The 12,074-nt window shown below is 42.9% G+C and overlaps 1 protein-coding gene across 4 annotated transcripts in view; it reads left to right on the forward strand.

Moving 5' to 3' along the window:
• The window catches only part of PTPN3 (protein tyrosine phosphatase non-receptor type 3), a 178,781-nt gene that overhangs the window by 30,993 nt on the left and 135,714 nt on the right, over positions 1 to 12,074 (forward strand). For 2 of the 4 annotated variants that reach the window (XM_075744680.1, XM_075744678.1), the window contains exon 1: positions 8,084 to 8,264. The exons of the other annotated variants lie outside the window; for them this stretch is intronic. The gene's annotated coding sequence lies outside the window, so the exon portion shown is untranslated. Of the gene's footprint in view, positions 1 to 8,083; positions 8,265 to 12,074 lie in introns of those variants that run through there. 4 annotated transcript variants of the gene reach the window in all.

Here is a 12,074-nt window from a genome sequence, read left to right on the forward strand (position 1 = left end):
CTTTTAATTCTTCTCTATGTGTGTAATTCACAGAATGATAATAGCCCTATCTGAGCTTCAGATCATTTCTCACAAGAATCAGGATAAGTATGAATAGCATAAAAGGCCAGATACAACATGGGTGTTTAGAAAGCCTAGAGTGGTACTTGGGACTAAATTTAAAACTGTCGCATTATAACCCTTAGTGTTTACGAGGCAACAAATCAGAGACTTTAGAGGCACTTGATTTTGATAACGCACGGTCTATGTCCTTTGAGTTGCAGACACTCACATTTGCACCACCAGGGCTGTGAAGCCACGGCTTAGGTACTACCTGGTCCTGATGAGAACCAGAAATATGGAACATAAATCCTACCTGTGTTCAAGAGCACACTTCCAGGAAATATATCCCAACTGAACAGAGGTGCCTCTCTGGAGCAACTGAGGTAGAGATGTGAGACTTAACAGGCATCTGTGTAGGGAGCACTTCCTACCACTAACACCGGCATCTTTCTGCTGATGATGTTGACCAAGCACGCCCGATTCAGCGTGCTGGCAGTTCTCCAACGCGAGCTGGAAAACTTTTCCTATATACTCTGTTGAAGCAGCTCAAGAGCTGCATGTAGGAGTGCTGATTGATTTTACTCCAGAGCTGGGCATCTGGAAGTTGAATGCTACAACATCTAGCTTTTAAGTCCTCTGACATATACTGCTTTTTGTGCATGTCACAACAGATAGAGCCAGACATACACGTTTGGATGTCTCATAGGAAGAAAACCTCTCCAGCTGCTTTAACTCCTAAATACCTGGAGCATAAGACCTCATAGTTACTGAAAGTTTGTAGTTAAATTCAGAACAACTTCTCCTCCCTCCAAAACAGGGCCTCATTAGTATTTTCACTGTATAGATTTTTAAAACATCAGTCGGGAAATCAATTAGTCTAGTCAAACTATTGCCTTCTGATCCCCAGACTCCAGACCTAATTCTTTATGTCTTTTCCCCTTAGGTACATTGTAACCCCGTGTGCTACTGGACTGAATTGTGCTGAAATCGAAAATGCTGAGGCATTTGCACATTTCATTAACAACCTCTTAAAAGAAGTATAGTTAAGGTTTTATTTTTTGCATTAATTGTGACCTTCAGAAAGAAGCTGCTCTATTACTAATCTCCTGAAACGTATGGTTTCTTTGTCAGGGGGTGGGGAGTGGGTGGGAAGAGGGATCTGATTTTTTTTTTTTTTTTTTCACTTTTGAGACCATTAATGAACTCTTCTGTATGATAACACAGGCAAAAGGGAAGGCTATTTGTTCAATTTATGTAGGATGCCAAATAACACAGAAGCACTAATGTCATTAATTGGTCTATATGCCATCTGTTGGAAGGTGCTTCTGGTTTTCACGATGGTCACAGCAGTATTACCAGCAATGCAGCAAGAACAGTTTCCCAGTTAAACACTCGGGGCAGAAGTGGTTCACAGAAAACTAGTAAGTCTGGAGTTGTTCTGCTTTTGTGTTTTTAAAGAAAGTCTGATTGCAATAGATGTGCATGTAGCAACAAATTAGGAGACTGATTCAACCCCTCTTAAGTAGAATGATTTGATATGAAATGAAGCAGCAGCAAGACACAGTGGCACTGATGGCAGCCAGGTTAGATTTGGCATACATTGCAATGTAAATCAGAACAGTAAAATCAGCCTTGGTTGTTGGTTTTTCTTTTTCCTTTAGGGGACATATCAAGTCTCATCATTAAGGCTTGCTGGTTGTCTGCTAAATTCAGAGCAGTATTTCTCAAGGAACCAGGAAAGTGATGTGTTAAGTTTAAAGACTTTTCTTCCAGCTTGTTTATATACATGTGAATCAGGAAACAAAAAAAAAAGAGAAGGCACTTATTCAATACAAGAGACTAATGATAATGTATTGCAGCATACAATATTCTGAGTTCACTTAAGTATCGCACTTTTCAAAAAAGTGTAAATGGTGCTATTTTACTTATTTTAGCCTGCAGCACAGTGTCTATTCTAAAGCTTGTATGCTTGCCCCTCACTTTAAAGCTGAGCTCATACTTCACTTTAAAGCTGACACAACCAGTACAAAATTAAAATGGACAGCCTGATCAACAACATTCCCCACCCACATCATGCAAATCAATCAACCAGAACGACAAGAAAAGTGCCCAACATTCCCTGCAGGCTCAATTCCATATCTTTCAAGCTCCAATTAAAGCGGCTTTCTTCAATGTTCCATCTCAAATTCAAATGACACAGAACTTAAAATGGGCTCCTGTTATACTATGGGGAGTGGTAATTTTGTAAGGAACAAAATCTGTTTTACGGAAAATTAGCATAGTGCCACGTTGTTTCTCTTGTGCAGCTATATTAAATATATATATACTGGGTTCATTTAAATAAGACCCATTTAAATATGTTTCTCATGGTTAATTGCTAAATTTAAAACATTTTCAATTTTTAGACAAAGCAAAAATTATTTGACACTTCTTTCCTATGAATTGTGTTTTTTTAGATTCAAAAAGATATATCCTGAAGTAGGGAAATACTGTTATAGGTGAATGCAAGAAAAATATGTGAGTTATAACATATGTCTCCCTCTTTCATAATTTAGAATAATTCTATATTGCTGATAAGAGGGAATCATTGAGTGGCCATAAGGAAGAGTAAAGAAAGACCAAGCCAACAAGATAATTTGAGATGTATACTTGTCAGTGACAGAAAGGCCAATATTCATGTAAATACATATTCACCATACTACTGATCAGATAATCAAAGTAGAGATAAAAATGATTACTTAATTTTCTATACATGTACGCACAGAGTAATTTCCCAGCAACAAATTTTAATCTACAATGTTCTGCCTAAGTTTAAATGGTTGAGTTGATTGTACTTTCACTGTTTCCCTTAGAAATATATTTTTACAGTCCTGTACATTTTCACTGGTTAGGATTAAGTGCAACATTGTAAGTACACACCCAATATCAATTTTTTCATGTACCCTTCCACTCTCTAGTCACTATTTCACAAATCAGTACATAACATGACTTGCTTCATGCACGCCTGTAAGTAAATATAGGCACTTTTGGCAATCGCAGCCAAAGTGTGGGAGGAGGTGAACATCCATGCAGACTTTGGCCAGACAAGTTACTGTCTAACTGCTGAGCAACGTTCACTGCTGGTGTGTATACTGCCAGTGTTCACTTAAACAAGTGTTTTGTGACAGTGCGAACATACCTTAAGCCACTTAAGGTTTATTGGAAAGTTCGTTGTTGGTTTATGTTTTTAGAAGACTGGGACTTCAAAATATATCTCATGAACTTGAGATAAGGATGGTTGTTAGAACTTCAGTGTCTCTGGAATTGGAGTGAAGCTCGTTCTGTGCACACGTACGTGGATCTATCTATAAGGCAGAGTGACCATGTCTACAGCTTGGATTGTCAAACATTGTCCTTATAAAGATCCAGTTTCAGTTAGAACAGTGCCAGAATTTAATTATTTGGGATGAAGTTTCCCATCATGAGCTTCTGCCTCAGGCTGAATTGAGTTTAAGCATAATTTAGCCTTTTCAAGAAGAAGAGTTAGGATAAAGAATGGCTAACTAAAAACAAACACATAAAACCCCTCTTTGTAACTATCTGTTGAGAAGCTTTAGCACATCCATGATTATGACAGCAAGGAGTCTTTTGCTGCCCTGAAGGAAATCCTCTTAAATTTGGCTGATTAACTTCTGAAAATTTGTGTGTGTGCACATATATATATACCCCAACATAAATATATTTATTCAGTAGAGGCTTGCTGGTCTTGACAACACAAGCCTAAAGCATTTTCCCTCCACAGGTCATACAGACTACATGTTGATAGATGCCTCAGGAAGTCTTTTTCTTTACTCCTCTCTAATAAGGGATCAGTCCCTAGATACAGGCTATTTACTTAAGCTGCACTTAAAACATGCAGTAAAAGAGATTCTGCCACTTGCCTAGGTAGCTTGTTTTTTTACATCTAGAAAGATTTGTTCTAACATGTAATTGTAATCTTTGATTTGAATCAAGCTGTTTGCACTTCATCCCAGCCACAGGGGATGTTGTACATGACTGAAGACAGTCGTCCTGTTGCCTTGTGCCCATCCCTAGCCTGTCTAAATCTTTAACTTTTTTCCATTAGACTTGTTTGCTAAATCTGTTATTCATATTACTTTCCTGTAGATTGTCCAAAACTGGATACTAAGTGTAACAGAATCATTTTATACCTCTCTTAAAACATGGTCTGTGCTTTACGTCAATCTAAGTCACAGCCGAGCAGTGATCAATACTTTTTCCTGCTAATCTTTCCCTGGCAACTAACATTGAGAAAAGAAAGCCAGTCTAAGCTGTTCATGAACCTGCCAAGGGGTAGCATAAGCTGTCTATGCTGCTCAAATAAGCAGCCTTCTACTCAACTTTTTACAGTGCTACACTTTTCCTTGTACCACTACAAGTACCACAACTGCAGAACTTATCTATATTAACAGTAACACTACCTACATATTTTTTCCTTACCTAGTTTTAAGCAGCACCTGATCCCTGTCTAGGTAGCTGCACAAACTGCTATCATCAGACACGTTTGCTACTGTGACACCACTTCTGGGTGATGCTGAGGAAGTCACACCAGCAGGACTTCTTCCCTCTGATCAGTAACTGAGGGCTTTCCTTGTCTGAGTAAGCTGAACAGAGGTTCAGGTTGTGATTTTTTTTATTTAGAGAAGTGGTCAGAGATGTGACTAAACACACACAGGAACTGAGTGTTGAAAAAACAGTATCTCCTCGATGTTTTCAACTGGATACTCAACAGGATGACAGTAGCCATCCAGTTTGTAGGTGTTAACATGCAGTGAAGGCAGCTGTTGAGACAGGCAATGAATGGGAGACAATCCTGCAAAAAATAATGTGTTTATGTAATTACACAAAATAATAATGCCTCTGCCATAAAAGGTGAAATTAACAGAGATAACCTTTATCCTGGTTTGTTTGTTGGGTTTTTTTTAGGAGAGTGATGTTATTCCTTTTTAATTTCAAGCTGTTATTTTCATGGAATTAGTATTTTGTCCACATATTTATTGTGTGATAGGAAAATGACTTAAAGGTAGTGAATTCATATTTATCTAATTTAGCATATGTGTAGGAACACTCACATATAGAAGTGTTTTTGAAACAGAGCTATTTTATTATTAGCTGATATCACACTTGGTGGGAGAGAAACCGTGTATTGGCAAGAGAAATTCACTAGTGCTTCTATGATATCCTGTGTGGGGCAGTCATTCTCTTCCCTGCTCTTAATCAGTACAGGATTCTCCGCGTTTCCATATAACCAAAGAATTTGGGAAAGAACAGAATTTTGGAAAGAATAGAATTTTAGAGCTGTAGGTAATTGTGTGTAATAGAAAGCTGTTTTTTGTTCCCATTAAATCTGCAACTCCCAGTCAACAGCGCTGGGGATACTCTTCCTTCTGGTATGATTGACAGTACTTCATGCAACAGGTAATAGTTTTAACATATGGGAAGACCGAGATTACGTATTTCCTTCAAGGTCCAACAGTTTAATTTTTGATGTTGCAATGAAAGAGTTATCTAGCTGAACAGCTTTGTTCCTACTGGAAACATAGGAATTGTACAACTAAATAAAATGCTTAATACACTTGCATTTCATCTCTAAAAGTCATCAGGCCCTGACTATGATTAATTGGAATGTAGTGGCTATCATGTCACTAAATTGATGCTCCTATAGACTTACATGGGACTATGCAGAGGGCAAGATGCATTAACCTTTAATATAGAGACCAGCAGCTTAGCTTTTGGCCATGTGTTAACTTCATGTATCAATTATGTTGTATATTTGATTGCATTTCCTCTAAAGGAAGAGGTGATGACCATTGATTAAAAAGTACTTTGACTGCTTTAGTACTTTACCTGCTTTAGGTGATCCTGCTTTAGCAGTGGGGGTTGGACTAGACGATCCCCAGAGGTCCCTTCCAACCCCTAGCACTCTGTGATTCTGTGACTGTTTGGAAAATGCAGAGTATCAGTTCAAAGGAAGTTTAACTTCCTTCCATGGCACACAGAGTTTTAGAGGGGTCTAATCCTCACTCACTAAGGAGAGGTTCTGCTAGAAACACACTGACCTAATGGACTGATCCAGGATGGCAATGTCAGTGCTTTTCTACAAACTCTACCATTCCCAAGCCAAATATTCTCACACTCTGGAAGAATGTTACAGAGATAATAAATGAACTTATTCCCTCTTTGAGTCTCAGAACGAGTTAACTAGAATGAAGCCTGTTGACTTTGAATATTTCATTAGGATTTAAATGTGTGGAAGATTAAGTCTATGTAGCTTTTATAAATGAAGAGGGATTAGATTATTAGCTGGCTTTCTCAATCAAGTCTTTCAGATAGATCACTCTTTTTTCAGATAGATTGCTCTTCAGGGTAGGTATTAATGTGCATCTTTATGAGCATAAGACAGAACTGCCCAGAGGAACCTGCAGGAAATCTGAAAAACCCTGTGAATGAGCCATGCTGAGCAGCAGTGTGCATTGTTCCTGGTGGGAAAACATATGATATAGCCACGCTCCTCCCAGTACTCAAATTTAGATAGGCAGTGCTGTGTGGACATGCACAAGCTGCCTCCCATTCTCCTGCCTTCGCTGCATCTGGAGTTGCTACCTTGAAGTTACTTCACCCAAAGCGACATACCAAGGAATGGCTGACTAGATAAGCAGTACAGACCAAGCAGAGTATGAGCCAAGTTGCATTTTAGAAAGCCACATCTCCACTGCAGGCATATTTATCCTATGCAATGCAGCACAGAGATCCCTAAATTAAGTTTGGAAACGGTCATTTTGGAATTTGAAACAATATAGCCATGTCAAGGAATAGCCTGATATGCTTGTCTCTGGTTTTCTGTGGATTTGTATCTCTGGCACAGAGCTTCTGGCACAACAGTTCACTCTCTCCCTGCTCCCACCCCTGCGTTTCTGTTAACAGACATGTCTGAGGACAGAGTCCAAAACAGATCAGGAAAACATCATCTGAGTTTCACGCACATTTGAAGAGAGTTTTTGTGTGTGCTTTAATCTGGACCGTTTAACTGATCTCATTTACAGTTACTTGCATTAGCACAACTGTGCCACAAGGGTGGAACAAGCATCTGGAAATTTCTTTAGCGGCTTTGCCACTGGAGAAAACAAACTACCGGATTGCTCGGCCATTGAGGTATTCTGCTTCAGTTAATTAGCTCTGCTGAAAGGCTGAGTTAATTAGCATGGGTGTAGAGTTGCTCTGACACAGTTATACCGCTTGCAAGACCTAAGCTAATCCCTCCGCACGGTGCTGCACCATGCAGTGTTCGAAGTAGGAAAGCGAGAGGAAAGCAGGAGGCACGGCATGCCTGCCCCTGCCTTCTGGCGACCTCAGACCCAGCCTCACCGCCGGCCAGACCCGTCCACCTCCCTTCAGGATAGGTGAGTGAGTAAGGTGGGCTATAAACTGCTTTGATAACACTCCGAATACCTCTGCATTTGCCTCCTTACTAACCCAGGCGATAACGCAAGCAGAGGCCCGGTTCCTCGTTTCCTCGCCCAGTCTCTCAGCCGGCCTGGGCCTCAAGCGCCTGAGGCGGCCCTCGCCAGTCTCGTGCTAACCTCTGGAGCCGCGCGCTGAAACTCCTACGTGCCCCGCAGGCAGGGCAGCTCCGGGAGCAAGCCCTGCCCTGCCCTGCCCTGCCCTGCCCTCCCGCTGGGGCAGTGACCGGCACCGCCACTGCCACCGCCCGGGCAGCCTCGCCGTGAGGGGACAGGTGCCCACCGGGCACCCCCGCCAGGGCGCATGCGCACCCGCCGCGGGTCGGTGAGGGAACAGCTCCCCCGGGCTGACTACGCTCCTATTCACCCCTCCCGCCCCGCCTCGCCCATTCCCCCTTCCGGAAGCGGCGGAAAGTGCCGAACGCATCCGAATGGAGCCGAAGCGGTGAGTTGGAGGGGGCGGCCGGGTCTGGCCTGTCAGTCCGCTAGGGGGCGGGTGCGGGCGTGCGGGGCGGGGAGGAGCGCGGCCGCCCGCCCAGCCCAGGCGCAGGAGCCGGCGGTGGCGGCGGCAGGAGCGGGGTCGGCTCTGTGGTTCCGCGCTCCGCACCTGCTCGCCTCGGTTCGCGCGGTGGTGGCGGCGGCGGCGGCCGCAACGGCCTTCTGCGCCCCCTGGGGGAGCGGGGCGGCGGCGGCGGCGTGGGGCGGTGCGGTGCGGCGCGGCAGGTACCGGGCGGGGCGGCGGTAGCGGGAGCGGCGCGGGGCGCGGAAGCCGGGCTGTGGGGAAAGTTGGCGCCGCCGGGGTGCCTCCGGGAGGCGGGGGCGGCGGTGCCACCGGGGCCGCCCCCGCGCCTCCCTTCTCTTCCTCCTCGGCCGGCCGCTGGCCCCGCGGGAGAGGGGCGGTGGGGGAGAGGGCTGCTCCCGGCGGCTGGCGGGGGCGAGGGGGGAAGTGAGTGGGAAGGTGGGCGGCGGTGCCGTGCTGGCTGTCAGCCTGTAGCCTGCCGTGCCGTGCCGTGCCGTGCCGTGCCGGCGGGCGAGCAGTGGGCAGCTCGGGACGCCCCGGGGCGCGGCGCTGCTCCGCGGGGTCGCTCCGTTTTCTGTTCCGCTGCGCGCCTTGTGCTTTCAGCGGGGTGTGAAGGCCCGGCGGCTGGGCAGGTGGGCACCGTCGGGTCCCCGGGCGGGGGACGGGGAAAGGTCCCGTCCCGTCCCCGCTCGCTCCGCTTGCCTTTGTTGACTCTTACTATAGGGCTGGCTTGGCTCCTTCCCTCATCCGACTTTTTTTTTTTTTTTTTTTTTTTTTTCACCCCAAAAATCGTTGGCGAGCACCTCGCCTAAGAGTTTTTTTTCCGAGGCCGGCCGAGCACCGGCTGCCTTAGGCGGGTTTAGGAGAGGAGCGCTGCGGGCGCGGAGCGGCCCTGCCCGCCCGGACGGACGGAGGGACGGGTGCTCGGCACGGGTCTGCCGAGGCACCCGGACCCAAAGCCCGGAGATCAGTCAGTAGTTTGTGGTACTGTAGCAGGAGCTACCTCACCTGAAAGGCTGCCTGGTCTCCACAGTGGTTACTTTAAGCGTTTTGGGTGCCGACTTACAGTGTGGAGATCTAAAAATTTCCAATACGTAATATCCATATCCATAATATATCTAACGTGTATTTAATATATACATATACATGAAGTGTGAAAACAAGTTACCTTATCGGTGTTCTGAAACAGATGGAACAGCAGTAAAATATTATATTTCTTTTAATACTAAATTCCCATTCATCTTACAGCATTTCTCATTTCCTCTCTTTACTGAGATTTATCCGAGGTAATTAGTCAGCCTCTCCTGTTGCTCGTTGCTTTCCTCTCTGTTAAAGGTAGGGTGGGTGGTTTGTTTGGGTTTTTTTTGTTTTCCCTGCTAGGATGGTTGTTTCCCTCGTGGCTGTACAGCTTGTCATACAAATTGCTACTGCTCTAATACCTGTGTAACAGAAATCAGAACAAATTAGTGCTTTGATAATGTAAAATATAGGTACTGCTACTTTGATCATCCCAAACTGTCTTTTTGGTAGAAATATATATATTACTGAAATGCTAATTTTGCACAGTATTGTGTAGAAAAAATATTTCTAAGAAGTGAATTTTGATGTGTAGAATACTTACTTAGCTTTGGAGGAGAGTTACACTTTCACTTTTTTTTAATATATCTGAAAGTAATCTGTAGAAGTAACAAATTGTCCCTGTTACCTGGGCAGCTTTGTTCATAAAGGAAACCGTTAACAAACAGGAACATGGGGAAGAAAGGTCTGCTTAATTGCCAAATCTGGAAAAACTTGCCAGTGAAATACAAATACTAAATTTTTATGATGCTGACATTCTCTGCCACTGCCTTGTGGTAAAAATGTCTTGATGGGTTGGTGACAAATGTCCAATACATCTTTGGTTTTAGTTCATAAGAAAAAATGTAATATTCCACGTATTTCTAAGTACATGTAACATTTCATTTGAAGAACCAACTTGCGTTGATGAGATTGATTTTGTTTCATTAAACACTCTAATAGTGCTGGCAGTAGGTTCCTGGAAAAACTCTTAAAACTTGTCATCTCTCTCTGATTTAATAAGCGTTTCTTATGTGTCCATTATCACCTTTTTTGCATGTTGTAAGACTGGGACAGTTAGTTCATGATTTTAGGACAGAAATTTTGGGTAATATCACAGTGACATGTACTGTACAACACTTTTAAAAATACTTTTAGTACAAAGTAAGACTGTAACAAGACTATAGTTAAGTGAACTTCGTGATTTAATAGCATATCCATAAAGCTCTATAACTTCTTAATTTATTAATTTGTGTTATTGGTTTAATGTGCTTAATTCAGAAGGTGATAATGAAAAAGCTAGTGTGGTAGTAGCATCACCTTCTTGCACATGTTCATAACTTGTCACACAATAGATCTTGTTTTCATCCACTCCAGTGGTCTAAAATAGCAACTAATTTCTAAAGATCCTGGGTGTTTTTTTAATAGTCAATATTATAGTAGAGTTGTCCATACATTTCTAAGCTGTGACCTACTTTTTGTACTGATGGGTAAATAATAGCTTTATATAGACACCAAAAGAGTAACCTTACATAGGAACAACACTAAAAGCGGTGTGTACAGAAGCCGTTAATGTTAAATTCTCCAAGGTGGACTAAATGCAGATACAGTGAACAGTTCTTCTATTTTGTCACTTTGTGTGTCCACAAATAATATTTGTCATGCTGGCATCTATACTATGTATACTATGGGCTATTTGCTTATTACAAATTGAGCAGTTAAAAGTAAACTGAAGCTAGGTGGTGATGAGGACCATTTTTGAAAACCTTACTATTTTAAATATGGTAAACGTGCATTGTAAGTTTTATAGGAACCTTGTGGTGTGATTTTTTGAATAAGAAACAATTCCATAAACTTTATAACCATGAAGTTGAGAACTGATTGCTGTCAGAGGCAACAGTGCGTGATCATCTACTGAAAAGCTTGCACTAAAGTGGAAAAGCAAGAGAACAACATTTTTCACTTGTTTTCCCAGAACTACAGCTTTGAGTATACTAAGCAAAAAACCCAATTGTTTTAGTTCCTCCTTGTATTAGTTGGTGTTAGTTTGTAGTAGTGGTTTCTCTTATCTTCTGGCTACCTATGTGTAGCAGTGCAATGTATATTTTGTTCTATGGTGTTAAGCGTGTGAGGTCAGCCCACAAGGGGGATTTGGCACAACGTTGATGAACACCAGCTTGGAAGTGTCTGGTTTGTGGTGAGAATCCATAGCTCTGACGTTTCAGCCCCTGACAGGAGCATCACACACTTTGGGGTAGAACATGGGATGGCTCTCACTTGAGTAGGAAGCTACCTAAATCAATCAACAGGTAATTCTGAACTGGGGTTGTGTCTTAAGCCCCCAGGAAAGGCAGGGTTTAGGCAACTTAGTCTGGGCTACATGGAAGTGTCAGGATCAGCCAGAAACACTCTGCCTGCAGTTTTGTTTTGGAGTTGGATGCTTTTCATAAGCTATAGTGTTTTCTGGTTATCAAGGCCTAAAAATCAGAAGGTGTGTACAGTCTTACCTCATGACAAGTGTGAATTAATGGGAGGTAAGTTACTCTGTTGAGGTGTTTACTGAGGGGGAAAAAGCAGGCGCAGAGGCAGTTGGAGTAACAGATGTGCTGCAAGTTCCATCCTGACTTACCTTGAGATAGTTTATTCTAATCTCCCCATACCCTAAGATACCATTACCCAAGATATCAGCATGTACTGAACCTTACTGAGTTCTTTTTTTCTATTATTAGCATTGTAATATGAAACGTAAGTCACATGTCCTGGGTAGGACTTTGTGTTCCTTTTCTTTCTTTTTTTCATGTCCCTGCACAGAAAATATTTCATGAAGTGCTAAGAAATCAGATAATATAGAAAACATTCTTCAACAGCTTGCTTTATAAAGCTTTTTCTGGTCTTATTTTTTCCTCCTGTTGCGAAACTGCATTCAAAATCCTGAAGACCCTTCTCCCTAAGGAAAA

Source organism: Balearica regulorum, chromosome 2, assembly GCF_011004875.1.
Source record: "Balearica regulorum gibbericeps isolate bBalReg1 chromosome 2, bBalReg1.pri, whole genome shotgun sequence".
NCBI lineage: Eukaryota > Metazoa > Chordata > Aves > Gruiformes > Gruidae > Balearica > Balearica regulorum.